This window comes from Protobothrops mucrosquamatus, unplaced genomic scaffold (assembly GCF_001527695.2).
Source record: "Protobothrops mucrosquamatus isolate PMUCROS unplaced genomic scaffold, P.Mucros_1.0 scaffold2482, whole genome shotgun sequence".
NCBI lineage: Eukaryota > Metazoa > Chordata > Lepidosauria > Squamata > Viperidae > Protobothrops > Protobothrops mucrosquamatus.
Window position 1 is genome coordinate 18,842 of NW_015388550.1, and position 14,642 is coordinate 33,483.

General features: G+C 37.6%; 1 pseudogene; it reads right to left on the reverse strand.

Annotated features, from left to right (window-relative positions):
• Positions 1 to 7,318: 7,318 nt before the first annotated feature.
• LOC114923220 lies at positions 7,319 to 9,284 on the reverse strand (annotated as a pseudogene).
• Between the last annotated feature and the right edge of the window lie 5,358 nt (positions 9,285 to 14,642).

The following is a 14,642-nucleotide window of genomic DNA, read 5'->3' on the forward strand; positions in this document are numbered from 1 at the left end:
GATATGTCAAGTGAGAGAACAATTTTTGGTAGTTGTAATCCAGATTTGGAATAATTGGTAACAAAAAAGTTGAACGCAAATTTGCTGAAAGCCTGGGTCATTCAAGCTAAAAATGTTTGCAAGTGAAATGGAGTGCTACAAATAAGTTTTTAATTTTAAGATTGAAGTAGTAGCTATTAAATTAATTACAGTTGATGAAAAAATATTTTAGTCAGCAGAAGATCTGCGATGAATCTGATTTCCTTATTGTTATCTCAGAATTACACAGGCAATAAAGTTGAATGTGCTGTAATTAAACATTGATTGGTTTGATGATAATACTCTGAAATAAATAGCCAATCACTAATGTACATTATATGCACCATATGAACTAGTTATCAATAGACACCGAGTTCTGTTTTCTTAGTCCTCCTTACTGAATATTAGATAAATGGAATTTAGAATCTAAAAAATACTGTCTGGAAAAAGCATTATATGAATAACAATATATCTGATGATTGTTCATAACTTCATGGACAAATACTGTATATATTGTATATAATATGCAGCTGTTAAGACACGACATCTGATTTTTTTTTTGTCTAAATGTTTAAAATCCCTTGTAAATCTGGTATTTCAAAAACAGATAACTAGAAAAGTCTCATACAACATTTTGTTTCAGGAAAAAATATGTTTCTTTTTGGTAATCTAAAAAAAAAGATTGCTTTTTTTCTCCATTATTATTTTGTGTTGACAAACATTTTTGTCCCAGTAAGCAGAAATTTTCCCCAATAAGTAGAAACTGGGAAGGATGGGAAATGTCGGCTGTTTTGTCATTGACCGCAGGAAATATAGGATACTATAGGAAAATCATCATCATCATCATCATCATCATCATCATCATCATCATCATCATCATCTCCTACATGGATTACTGCCTTGTCGTGGCGAAGGGGCTTGCGTAACTCAATGAAGCTATGAGCTATGCCGTGCAGGGCCACCCAAGATGGACAGGTCATAGCAGAGAGTTCTGACAAAATGTGATCCAGTGGAGAAGGAAATGGCAACCCAATCCAGTATCTTTGCCTTGAAAACCCCATGGACAGTACCAAAAGGCAAAAAGATATGATGCTGGAAGATGAGCCCCTCAGGTCGGAAGGTGTCCAATATGCTACTGGGGAAGAACAGAGGGCTAGTACTAGTAGCGCCAGAAAAAGTGAAGCGACTGGGCCAAAGCCGAAAGGACTCTCAGCTGTGGATGCATCTGGTGGTGAAAGGAAAGTCCGATGCTGTAAATATCTTTTCTCCATAGGAACCTGGAATGTAAGATCCATGAATCAAGGCAAACTTGTGGTCAAACAAGAGATGACAAGACTGAACATCGACGTCTTAGTAATCAGCGAACTAAAATGGACAGGAATGGGTGAATTTAACTCAGATGATCATCAGGTATACTACTGCGAGCAAGAATCCCTCAGAAGAAGTGGAGTAGCCTTCATAGTCAATAAAAGAGTAGGAAAAGCAATACTAGGATACAATCCCCAAAATGACAGAATGATCTCAGTTCGAATCCAAGGCAAACCATTCAATATCACAGTAGTCCAAGTCTATGCCCCAACCACTGGTGCTGAAGAGGATGAAATTGACCGATTCTATGAAGCCCTACAGCATCTTATAGAATTAACACCCAAAAATGATGTCCTTATCATCATGGGAGATTGGAATGCTAAAGTAGGAAGCCAAAAGATAACTGGAATAATAGGCAAGTTTGGCCTTGGAGTACAAAATGAAGCAGGGCACAGGCTGATAGAATTTTGTCAAGAGAATATGATGGTCATAGCAAACACTGTTTTCCAACAACCCAAGAGACGGATCTACACATGGACATCACCAGACGGTCAACATAGAAATCAGATTGACTATGTGCTCTGCAGCCAAAGATGGAGAAGCTCTATATAATCAGTAAAAACAAGACCAGGAGTTGACTGTGGCTCAGATCATGAGCTTCTCATTGCAAAATTTAGGCTTAAATTGAAGAAAGTAGAGAAAAGCACTAGGCCACTCAGATATGAACTAAATCATATCCCTGATGTATATACAGTAGAGGTGACAAATAGATTTAAGGAATTAGATTTGATAGGCAGAGTGCCTGAAGAACTATGGATGGAGGTTCACAACATTGTACAAGAGGTAGCAATTAAAACCATCCCAAAGAAAAAGAAATGCAAGAAAGCAAAATGGCTGTCTGAGGAAGCTTTGCAAATAGCTGAGGAAAGAAGGGAAGTGAAAGGCAAGGGAGAAAGATACACCCAATTAAATGCAGAATTCCAGAGAATAGCTAGAAGAGATAAGAATGCCTTTTTAAATGAACAGTGCAAAGAAATAAAAGAAAACGATAGAATAGGGAGGACCAGATATCTCTTCAAGAAAATTGGAGATATGAAGGGAACGTTTCATGCAAAGATGGGCATGATAAAGGACCAAAATGGCAGGGACCTAACAGAGGCAGAAGAGATTAAGAAGAGGTGGCAAAACTACACAGCAAAACTATACAAGAATGAGCTTAATGTCCCAGATAACAATGATGGAGTGGTCACTGACCTCAAGCCAGACATCCTAGAATGTGAAGTGAAATGGGCCTTAGGAAATCTGAGCAACAACAAATCTAGTGGAGATGACAGTATTCCAGCTGAGCTATTCAAAATCTTAAAAGAAGATGCAGTAAAAGTGCTACACTCAATTTGCCAGCAAATTTGAAAAACTCAACAGTGGCCACAGGATTGGAAAAGGTCAGTTTATATTCCAATTCCAAAGAAAGGCAATGCCAAAGAACGTTCAAACTATCACACCATTGCACTCATTTCACATGCCAGTAAAGTTATGCTTAAAATCCTACAAGCTAGACTCCAGCAGTATGTGGATCGAGAAATACCAGCAGTACAGGGAGGATTTTGAAGAGGCAGAGGAACTAGAGATCAACATACGCTGGATCATGGAGAAAGCTAGGGAGTTCCAGAAAAACATCTACTTCTGCTTCATTGACTATTCTAAAGCCTTTGATTGTGTGGATCACAACAAATTGTGGCAAGAATCAAAAGTTGGAATTAAGATTGCCGGGAGAAATATCAACAACCTAAGATATGCAGATGATACCACTCTAATGGCAGAAAGTGAAGAGGAACTAAAGAGTCTCTTGATGCAGGTGAAGAAGGAGAGTGCAAAAATTGGCTTGAAACTAAACATTAAGAAAACCAAGATCACGGCATCTGGCCCTCTCAATTCCTGGCAAATAGATGGAGAAGAAATGGAGGTAGTGACAGATTTTCTTTTCCTGGGCTCCAAGATCACCGCAGATGGGGACTGCAGCCAAGAAATTAAAAGACGCTTGCTCCTGGGGAGGAAAGCTATGGCAAATCTAGATAGCATACTAAAAAGCAGAGACATCACCCTGCCAAAAAAAGTATGTATAGTCAAGGCCATGGTTTTCCAGTTGCAATGTATGGCTGTGAAAGTTGGACCATAAAAAAGGCTGAGCGCCAAAGAATTGAGGCCTTTGAACTATGGTGCTGGAGAAGACTCCTGCGAGTCCCTTGGACTGCAAGGCATTCAAATCAGTCTCAGAAGAGATCAACCCTGACTGCTCTTTAGAAGGCCAGATCCTGAAGTTGAAACTCAAATACTTTGGCCACCTAATGAGAAGGAAGGACTCACTGGAGAAGAGCCTAATGCTGGGAAAGATTGAGGGCAATAGAAGAAGGGGACGACAGAGAATGAGGTGGCTGGATGGAGTCACTGAAGCAGTAGGCGTGAGCTTAAATGGACTCCAGAAGACAGTAGAGGACAGGAAGACCTGGAGGAACATTGTCCATGGGTCGCGATGGGTTGGACACGACTTTGCAACTAACAACAACAAGGAAAATAATAACAGACATTTTAAAGAATTTTTTAAAAGGCTACCAATGTTAATGGTAGATCTTGTGAGATTGTCTTCTCACAAATAAACCTCCCCCCCCCTCGGGGAAAATCCAATCAGTGATATATTTCTATCACTTACAGATAGTCCTTGATTTTCAACCATTACTGAGTTCAAAATTACAATTGTAAGTTATGTTGGTCATTAAGTGGGTCAACATGTAACTGTGCTTAATTTTACAACCATTTTGGAAGCAGTTGTTAAGCGAACATCATGTCATTAAGTGAAGCCATTATATTAACTGGGCATTTTTTTGCTGGAAACCAGAAGTAAATGTTGGTTTCCAGCCAAAAATGTCATAAAATCCTAGTCACATAACAATACCCAAAATGCAATTGCATGATTGTGGGGAGAAGGGTGGACATCGGAACTTAGAAAGCAGGTTGTAAGCAGCTGTGAGAAGATCCATCATAGCTTCAAACAGTTGCTAAGCAATCGGTCATAAGTGAGGCCTAGTTATGTAAGACTGGACTAGGTCTGTAACATTTTGCTATTCCTTTTCTGAGCATTGTAGTTCTCATAAAATTTAAACATTTGGCTCCATGAAATGTGATGAACTGCATTCACCCAGCCGAAAGAGATGAGGTTTTCTCTCTCAGATGAATTGAATTGAGAGATGGGAGAAGCTATTTATACCAGCATCAATAGAATTTGCCAAGGACAAAGGAGTTAATAAAATGGCTGCAGCAGATCTAAACATAAACATGAAAATTATTTTTTACAAGGGTTGGGGGAGTGTCTTTGCCTGGAGTATTTAACATAGGATTTTTTCCTCTCTCCTTTCATTTTCTATCTTATTAATCTAATCATCCTGGTCCAGTTTTGTCCCACATATTTCTCTTTCCTTTCCTTCTCAATTGATATTTCTCTTTCTCCATCCTATATCCCTTCTTATCCTGTTTTCATCCTGGGGAGATGAAGAGAGGGGGATGATGATTGTAGTGAGGGAAGGAAATGGAGGGGGAGGAGGTATGGGTTATGTAGTGAAGAGATGAAGAGAGGGGGATGATGATTGTAGTGAGGGAAGGAAATGGAGGGGGAGGAGGTATGGGTTATGTATATTTGTGTATGTATGCTTGAGTGGCATGGTGGTCTAGTGGCAAAGATCCTTGCCTCCCACTGAACAGGTTGAGAGTTCAATCCTATATAGCAGCAGATATTTCTCTCCTAGGGCACAAAGAAAAAAAAATCTGCTATGAACACTGCATAGGCGTCAGGAAGGGCATCCACCCAGTAAAAGCTCAGCTGCATCCAGCTGCCTAGATCCTCTTCTGAATAGGGGCCATAGGATTGTAAAAAAAAACCAGCTTTTTGTGTGTATATGCTTGTTTACTCAAATTCTTCTTAGAGTGATTTGTGTCTGAGAGAGAATAGTTGCTAGAGGCAGATGAGTAACAGTTAGTAGATGTAAACCTTATTTTACAGATAGTTTGCTGTAATTTACAATTAGTCCTCATTCAGTGACCACTCATTCAGCATTATGATGGAGCTGAACGAGGAGACTTAGGACTGCTTCTTGTAGTTGCAGCCATTGCAGCATCCCTACAATTATGCGATTGCAATTTGGATGCAGCCTTAAAATAAAGTAGAAACAGCTCATCTGGTCGGTTTTTGGTCTGGTGTACTTGAAAAGACACAACAATTTTTCATATCCAAAAGTACAAATCTCCCACTGTTTCTTTCACAGCTTGAGAAGTTAGGGAGGAGATCCCTTCTGAGCCTTTTTCTCCAGTTGTTGTGCAGCTGCAGGCTGTACCTTCTCTTGTCTGATCATTTCCTAAGTAGCATTTCTTTGTCCCATTTCTCAAGGTCTTTCGTACATACCATTATGCAGCCATGTGATGTTGCACTTAATGACCATGCACAATTCATTTAACAACCACAACTACAGGTACTGTTTTTGTAAGTCAGCACAGTCACAATTTTTCACTTTATAATTGTGTCACTTAGCAATAGAGTTGTCAGTTCTGATTATGGTCATAACTGAGGACTACCTGTATAATTATTAACTTGGTCTCTCTCTCTCTCTCTCTCTCTCTCTCTCTCTCTCTCTCTCTCTCTCTCTCTCTCTCTCTCTCTCTCTCTCTCTCTCTCTGTGTGTGTGTGTGTGTGTGTGTGTGTGTGTAAGAGAGTGAGAGAGCAAGATTTTACATAATTCAGCATATGAAATAGGGATATCCACCATTAGGGATCTTAATATGATACAGATGGCTTTTGATGTGTTAAGCTATGGAAGTTTAAAAATTTACTACGTTGTTAACATTTTATGTCAAAATTTGTTCTATATGATCACCAGCTGTGACCCTGTGATCTCTAAACTCAACTCCTGAATCAGAAGCTGCATGTTTTATTTATTTCTCTATTAGATTTCTATCCCATCTTTCCTTCAGGTCTTTGATGTGACATGCATAGGACTACATCCACCAGTTTATGCCCAGAATAACCAAATAGTAAAATAGTTAGGCTCTGAAAGAATGACTGGTCCAAAGTTATTCAGTTTGTATATTTCCACAGATGGGACTTGAACCTCCATCTTCCAGGTTCTGGTCCTTGATCCATTGCTCATTCCATCTGCTGATACTTCTATGCTCAGAGAAAAGGATCTCAGAGAATCATGCAGGATGTTAGGGGTGGGCATACTGTATTCACCTTCTCCACGATTGTATGAGTGCTCAGTGTGTGAAGAAAGTAAATAGCTGTACCCACTTGTAAATGCTACTTTACAAGAAGTCCTTTAGAGTTTTCCCATAAATGGGTAGAATTGAACTGATAGTTATCATTTAGCTTGGGATAACTTTAATGGAACTGAATCTTAGTGGTGGTTGCAGCATCTCTCTCTCTCTCTCTCTCTCTCTCTCTCTCTCTCTCTCTCTCTCTCTCTNTGTGTGTGTGTGTGTGTGTGTGTGTGTGTTGGCAATTTTCTTCCTGCCCCAAGTCTATAAATGGTTTTTGAAAGAAATCATGAGCACAACGTACAAATATCTTTATTTTTAAGATCTTAAAAGCAATGTCATGCTTAGAAAAGACAAATACTTCTTTTCCTTGTCTCATCCTGTACTTCACTGATGGTCTCTTGCTTTGACAAGCCATTATTTACATACATGCTATTAAGATTTGGCTATTTCGTTTGTAGCTTTGGCATCATATTGGTCTTCGAATTAGGTTAAGACTGATAATAAAAATCTTAGCTGTTTGTATCACTGTGGATAAATCTTCATCATCCTTTTGAGAGATCACCCTCCAACTGCATTAATTTATATTTTGGCTTGTTATCTAGTTTATCAAACCAAACTTTCTCTTGTCATCCTACAATAATCCTACATTTAGGTCTCTCTCCAAATTTCTGCATGAGCCTGAACAGAATTATCAGTATTTGGTTAGCTGCCTTTGATTGACTAAGATTTTATTTTCCGGAGAAAAAATGTGGCTTCTGCCCAGAGCTGGTGGATGGATTTGGATGGCATAATTTGTCTGAATTAACCTTTCTACAATTCTGGTTGGGTTCACTGGAACTTCCGCTTCCTAGATGATCAGAATCTTTGTTCTTCGTTTTCCTTTTCTGATGAATGTTCTGTGATTTTGACTTGTGAGTAGCCTCAGTGCTGTTTTTTCTTACAGGCAGAGGGCTCTTGTGAAACAAACTTACTTCTTTAGACTTTGATTTTCTTTGATCTCGTCTATGTCTCCTGTCTCTGGAATAGTTTCTACATTTCTTCTCATCATGCAGAGACTTTGCTTTGTTTCTTCCCCCGTGCTTTTCTTTTGAAGCAGAACGTATTTCTTTAAATTTGCGTTCTATGCTACCCTTTGATCCACTATTTTTATGTACACTGCTTCTCTTTGGTGATGGTGTTTTTGACCATGCTGGACAATATTCTTTTAATTTATTGATGGGAACCTCTGAGGGTTGACATTTTGTTATATCCTTTTTGCCCAATTTCTTCACTGTAATGATGTTAGCAGAATTTTTGTGATAAATGTTAAAGGCATTGTCATCTACAAATGCTACTTCATTTTGGGAACCCTTACCTGTTTCCATATCCATTGGCCTAAGAATCTGAAGAGGATCTATGTCTACTGTGTCCTCTTTTTCTTTCTGTCCTTGAAATAGGTGGGAGTGAGAGAGGGAACCAGGGAGCTGTACTTTTTCCTCAGAGGATTTTTTAAACAGTATATTTTTAATAATACGATAGGCTGAAACTATCCCTTTTTCAGTATCTTTGTTGGACAAATCCATATAATTTTCTTCATTTGTTGAATGATTTTTATCATCTGCTGTAGCAAATGTGGAAGGAAGGGTTTTTTCTGAACCTGAAAGCAAGAATGTTAAGTTTCCATAATCTAAACTACCATTGGGTTTGGGCACCTGACTGTTTTCAGAATGCTGCAGATGTTCATCTTCTGAAGATGGAGAAGAAGTTAAAAAATCAGGCTCTTTCAATATCATAGGGCTTTCATACAAGGCACACCAGTCATACTTCCTCAGGTTTAATGAGGATTGAACAAAACTGTTGAACTCATGCAGGAAATGACCAGTGAAATAGCGCAAGTGGGGCTCTAAAATAGCTTCAAACTCTTTGCTGTCCAGATCATGTTGAGTCAGGTTACTTAGGATGAGATTCTGCAAAGCATGAATTGTTGATCTCTTGCTACCAAACAGCACTTTTAATTCTCGTTTTAGCCAAGGGATCAGTCTGTCCAAACATTCAGGATGGCTGCCAAAAAATTCTGCTGAAAGTATTTGACTGAAATCTGGATTTGGAGCATTTTGAACTAAAATCCCTGCATGGTAAAGAGTTCTCCTAAACTGAATTACTGTTTGGGCTTTAAATTTCCCAAGGCTGATTAAATCAATATCATTGGGTCTCTCTGTAACTGCAAACTGTCGCATGAGCTGATAAATATCCTTCTGTCTTTGAGTTAATGTTCCGCTAATTTCATTATGCACAATTCCATTGTCAGGAGGTGATGTAAGTCTTTGAGAGGAGGCTGAAGCATAGTCTTCTTTGCTTTCAGAAGAAGAAAAAGAGCCATCATTCAAAGGCAGGACATATTCACAAAAGGCACCTTTTCTGCGTATCGTGTGAAAGAATGAATAGAAGCGCTGCTTACACAATGGACATATAACTTTCTTTCTGGACCACTTCTGAATACATTTGAAGCAGAATTGGTGGTTGCAAGGGTTCAAGTAAGTCGGGTCTTGGATCATTGCTAAGCAGATGGCACATTTTGAATTTTTGGCTCCGTTTTGTTGCATAGTTTTCACTAAAGAACTCTTCCTTGAGGATCTGAAGCCAATCCTTGGCTTACGTTTCTTCTGTAAGTGTCTCATGATCTGAAAGATGACCCACAGAAAGAAAACTCAGAAAACCTGGATTTTTTAATTGAGATAGTCTGCATGATGATGGCATCATAAGCAAGACATCTGCAAATTTCAGAGGGACAAAACTAAAGAGTAAAGGGTTTTTCATGTTTTTTTTCCTGCTCAATTAGCTTCAAGGCAATATTCCCAGAATTGAAAATATTTTAAACCTAACGCTTTTAAGTAAGTACCTCACAAATCCCATCAAATCAAAACTCTTGCTGTTCCTGTTCCTAAAGTGAGGACTGGCATAAAATTGGATTTTAAAATAATCCTGCAAAATATATTTTGTCAACATCATTCTCTGCCACCCACCTCCCCTTCATATGCTTTGTGTGGATAATCTGTTCAAACTATTGGGTGCCTGTAAAAATCAAACAACTTTATTTCTGCCTCCCCAATTTTCTTTATAGGAAGAGCCAGGATAAATGTACTTTTCAGACATGCACTGAATGTTGCTCCATCTTTCATTAACTTGCTGAATCACTGAACTTTCTTGATGATTCAGATTTTGATTTAGGATGCTTAGTAAAATCCTGCTGTGACCCAATATATGAATCTCAATGTATGTGATTTTGTGTTGTATTTGTTCAAATTTGAAGCTCTCAACCTATCTTAACCACCATTCTTGATGCAATTCTTTATATTTAGAACTTTACTTACTTTACTATAGTTCTTTCAACTTCTATCCTCTCCACTTACTCCAAACTTTCGCTGAAAGCTCAGTTCTGCTTAACCTTTTTCTAGAATTATTGGTTTCAGCTGATAGTTCTCTCTCCCATAGAGATAAAATTCAACTGGGTAAACAGAACCCAGAGAAAGTTCTAGCAGTGACCTCACTATGGTGAGCAAGGAAACAATTTCCTATCCAATTCCTAAATCCTTTTGGGGTGTTTTGTGTATTTTCAAGACAGAACATTGCATATGGCTCCAACAACATTTTCAAGGAGAGGGGAAAAAAAATGAGAAAGGGTGGGAGGAGGAGTTTAGAATGAAGTTGACCTTCATTCATGTGGCTATTTATGAGCGCAGCCTTATATCAATTATGATTTTTCTCAGTGATTATGAATGAATTAGGGAACATTTGAAAGGGTGGATCTGCAAGGAACGTGGTGAACAAAGTGTCTGTTTCACGTCTTAAAGAGCTACACCCTCTGGAGGGCTTGGTCCAGCTGCTGCAAAGACTTTGCCTGGTTGTGTATGTCACAATTTTTCTGCTATAATTAATAATGAAATGAAGCAGTTGTGCATGCATAAAATCATGGAGACAATGGGGGCAAAAAACTTAGCAGAAACTGGGTCAAAATATCTAGCTGCTTTAATGTTTGAGGAGATTTTCTTCCTACCAACTTTTGTGAAATCCCTTTCCAATGTTTCACACAGCCTCAGAACTTTATTAAGAAATTATTAAGAACTGGTAATTGACAATATAACTTAGAGTGTTGTTAAATGTGTTGAATTTGTGTTCTAAGACCATATTTGCCAAGAGAAAGAGAAAAACTGTCATTAAAGCAATATAAATCTTTAACTGGACTGATTACTGAAATGCATAAGTGCATAAAGAATCATCTCCCACAAAAAATGTATAAAATGCTGGTCAATAATTATAGTAAAACATTTGGACACAGAGAAAAAACTCACCCGTTTGTGTATTATTATTTTTTTATATTAAAGTTTTACAAAAGACATAAAAATGAACAGAAAGTAATGAGGGGCAGAAGTAGTAAAGAAAGTTAAAAACTGAAAAAAGTAAAAGTGCAGAAAAAAGAACTAAAAAGGAAAAAAAACAGAAAGAAGCTTCTGATTTCCTTTGCAACAAATATAAGTACAATCACAAAACTATCTCTTACTCTGATTACAAAAATAAAATAAAATAAATTCCACTTTTCTGTTTTCTAATTCTTTTTTCCTAATCGACAACTGCATTTTTTCCTGTTTCATGCAAAAAAAAAAGTCTATAAAGGTTTTTTAGTTGACCATAAATGTGAGGAAACTCATAATTCGCTTTGTCCACCATAATACTACATCTGGATGTTAAAACCTAGAAAGATATCTGGTTTTGCCCATGGGGAGAATAAATTTTATCATGGGGGAAAAAAAGTGAAGGCAATGTAGTTTTACAAAAATGATTGTACTTAGAAGCAACTCTGGGTTCCTCATAGCTCCGGGCTGGGAAAGATTAGTAATACTAGGTAATCAAGAAATGAGAATGGCTGCCATCTTTCAGTGTATGGGATCAATGTTGTTGTTGTTACTGTTGTTATGATTATTATTATTTATTTCTTGGGTTGGAATGGTATGGTGTTATGGAGCTTATCATGATATACCTATGCCATAAAAAGACCCTTAAAATGTGGGTGGATGCCTTAATACAAACTTCCCTGCATATTACATAGCATAATAACCAGATAATCAGACTGGTCTAGTGGTGAAGGCACCAAGTTAGAAGGCAGGAGACCATGAGTTCAAGTCCCATCTTAGGCATGAAAGCCAGCTCGATGACTTTGGGCCAATCACTTTGTCTCAGCCCAACCCCCCCTACCAGGTTGTTGTTGTTGGGGAGAATAAGGGGAAGAAGGTGTGTTGGATATGTTCATCACCTTCAGTTTTTTTATAAAATAAAAAAGTGGGATATAAATTAAAGGGTTCTGTAACTGGAACAAAAAGAAATTGTTTAGCCTAACTATTGCTATCTTGCTTTTGTAATCAGTGTTTGCGTCAGGGACAAATTTCATGCAAGCGTGGGAAACATATACATGGATGGGATGTACTGGAGGAGGGAATAAGGGACTGTACAGGAATGATTGATGTCTTCCTTATGATGTAATGGCCCTGTTGTCTGATTTTCATTGGCTAACAAAGTTTATAAAGAAATGCTACTAACTTCCTAAGGTGTGGCACTTCTGAACCAACACTGTCAGTGTTCAGATTGTGTTCCCACTCAGGACTTATTTCGATCGAAAATAAAGTGCTGTTTCCTCAAGAAGCCTCAGTTTGAGTTGCCTGATTAGACTTTTAATGGTATCTCAAATTTAAGTAAATGCTGGGACCTTACAAAATAAAACAAACAAATAATAACAACTTGAAAGAAGAGCCAGAGTGCTGATCTCATACATTTCTGCTTCACTCTTTCTCTGTTCTTTTTCTGCTGTTTTTCTCCTCTTGACTGTGTACAGAGAATTCTGGATGGATAATTCAGCATTTTGCATGAGATAACATTAAACTTTGTTGATATCCTCATATGCATGTCTCCCTGGTTTCAGATTTTTGCATCGCATTAGTTTGAACGTGGTCACCCAACTGCTGTCACAGATAAAACAGGATCTGGGATTGCAAAGGAGATTTTACTCAGGCAGAGCTGCCTTCCAAGTTTGCTGTCCAAGTCTGACCAAGTCTTCAAGAGATGGAATGGGGCACATGTACAGATGCAATGTAAAAAGGGGGTTCATCACCTACAGTCCCTTTACTGCATATCACTCATGGGTCAGGTTAAAACCATGGACAGGATTTCTGAATTTTACACCAAAGGGACTAATTTAACATTTTAATACTTGACCTACAATTTAACTTCTATTTTCTCGGGGTAATGAGTGTGTATTCTGAACCTAGTCTTTTTTTGATACCCTTGACCTAATGTATTAAACTGTTTCCTCACATGCACACACACACACATATATTTAGAATGCCAGTAAGCAGATGTTTTATCCATAATTAGCTGTCAGCTGGACTTCAAACAGCTTAACCATAATGTGGCTGAAGTTAATTAAAGTTAGGATTACAATATTTTATTTTCTGAAAAAGAGTTTCTTGGAAGAGAGAAGTTTAACTCAAAACTCTTTAAGAACTTTTTGCAGAAAATGGATAAAAATTAGCTGGTGATTTCTGGATTTATTGATTAATAGGGGTCGAGTGTGGGGAAAAGGGAACTATTATTTAATTTAAGAGAAGGAAAATAGTCTCAAATATATCCATGTTGTAAAGAAGATTAGAAGTCACTTCTTTAACTATTTTTTCTTCTTCCTCTTCGCTTTTTGTTTTCAACACTTTATAGCTTTCTGACTTTTTCTATATTGTTTCATATTTATATTTTTAAAATAACATTATAAGGAAAAAATATAAGAAAAAAAGGAAGAGGGTGGCTTACAGAACTATGAGTAACACAAAAGGCTACAGTAAGTTTTGCTCCTCTTTGACAGTGAAAATGCAAACATCTCATTAAACTAGCTACCCGGAGGTTATTGGGTTTGAACCAGAGTTTCCAAATCAAAAGTTTTTTTCCAATGAAATATGTGCTTGCTATATAAAAGTACAAGTTTCACCATCAATGATGTTTGTTGTGTGAAATCACAAGCCACTGAATAGTTTGCTGCATGAAATTATAGGTCTTTGCTATTATACCAGTGTTTGCAGCGTGAATCAAAACAGCATCCCTTTAAACAATTTAAATGAGGTTTTTTTTCTACTGAAGAAAAAATTCTCTCTCAAAAGAAAGCAAACAAAAACAGAATAAGCAGCCAATGCAACCTCAGCCTGGGTAGCATCTGCTGATGCCTCATGAATGGCAATACCTCTATTCTACCAAAAGAGCAGTTAACAAACATATTGATCTAGATCCAATATATCAATATGTATGCAATTCAAAGTGCCAATCAACAAGAAAAACAATCAGTTCAGAATTCAAAAACCAACTGACCACATTGGCACATAAGACGTTTATGAGCTAACGAGAATAGGACAAGAAAATCCTGCTGGTATTACCTACTGTAGTTTGGTAACAAAACATTCAAGAATTATATTAAAACAAGCTTGGAGAACAAACCACAACCAAAATACCTCTATTTATACAATTGCTAGCCACTCCCTCCCCTCTTTATGCACCAATCAGAAAGCAAAAGGGATGATACGCTTTCTCAGGAACTATAGCTAGAAAGTGGCATCATCATTTTTTCTTGTATGCTGCTGCATGTGCTCCAGCCTCAGACATTTCAATATATTTTTAATCCACTCATGGATGACTCTTAGCTAGGAAAAATAAATTATCTGCAAACTCTGGATATTTGGTAGCCTTAGCTATGTTTACTAAAATCTCTTTATTTTTATTATTTTTAGCCATCATTGTAGCAAGTTGACTCTTCCTTTTGCCATCCCTATTGTTGGGAGGACAAGATCATCTAAAACAAATAGCTACTTCCTTCACCTGATTAGGACCATCCAATGCTGTCAGTCATTAGAGAAAAGTATCTCAGTTACTGCCAATTGTGGTATACACATACACAAACACACAGGTTTAAAACATCCAAAATATGTCCTTTAGTTTAATTTGAACCT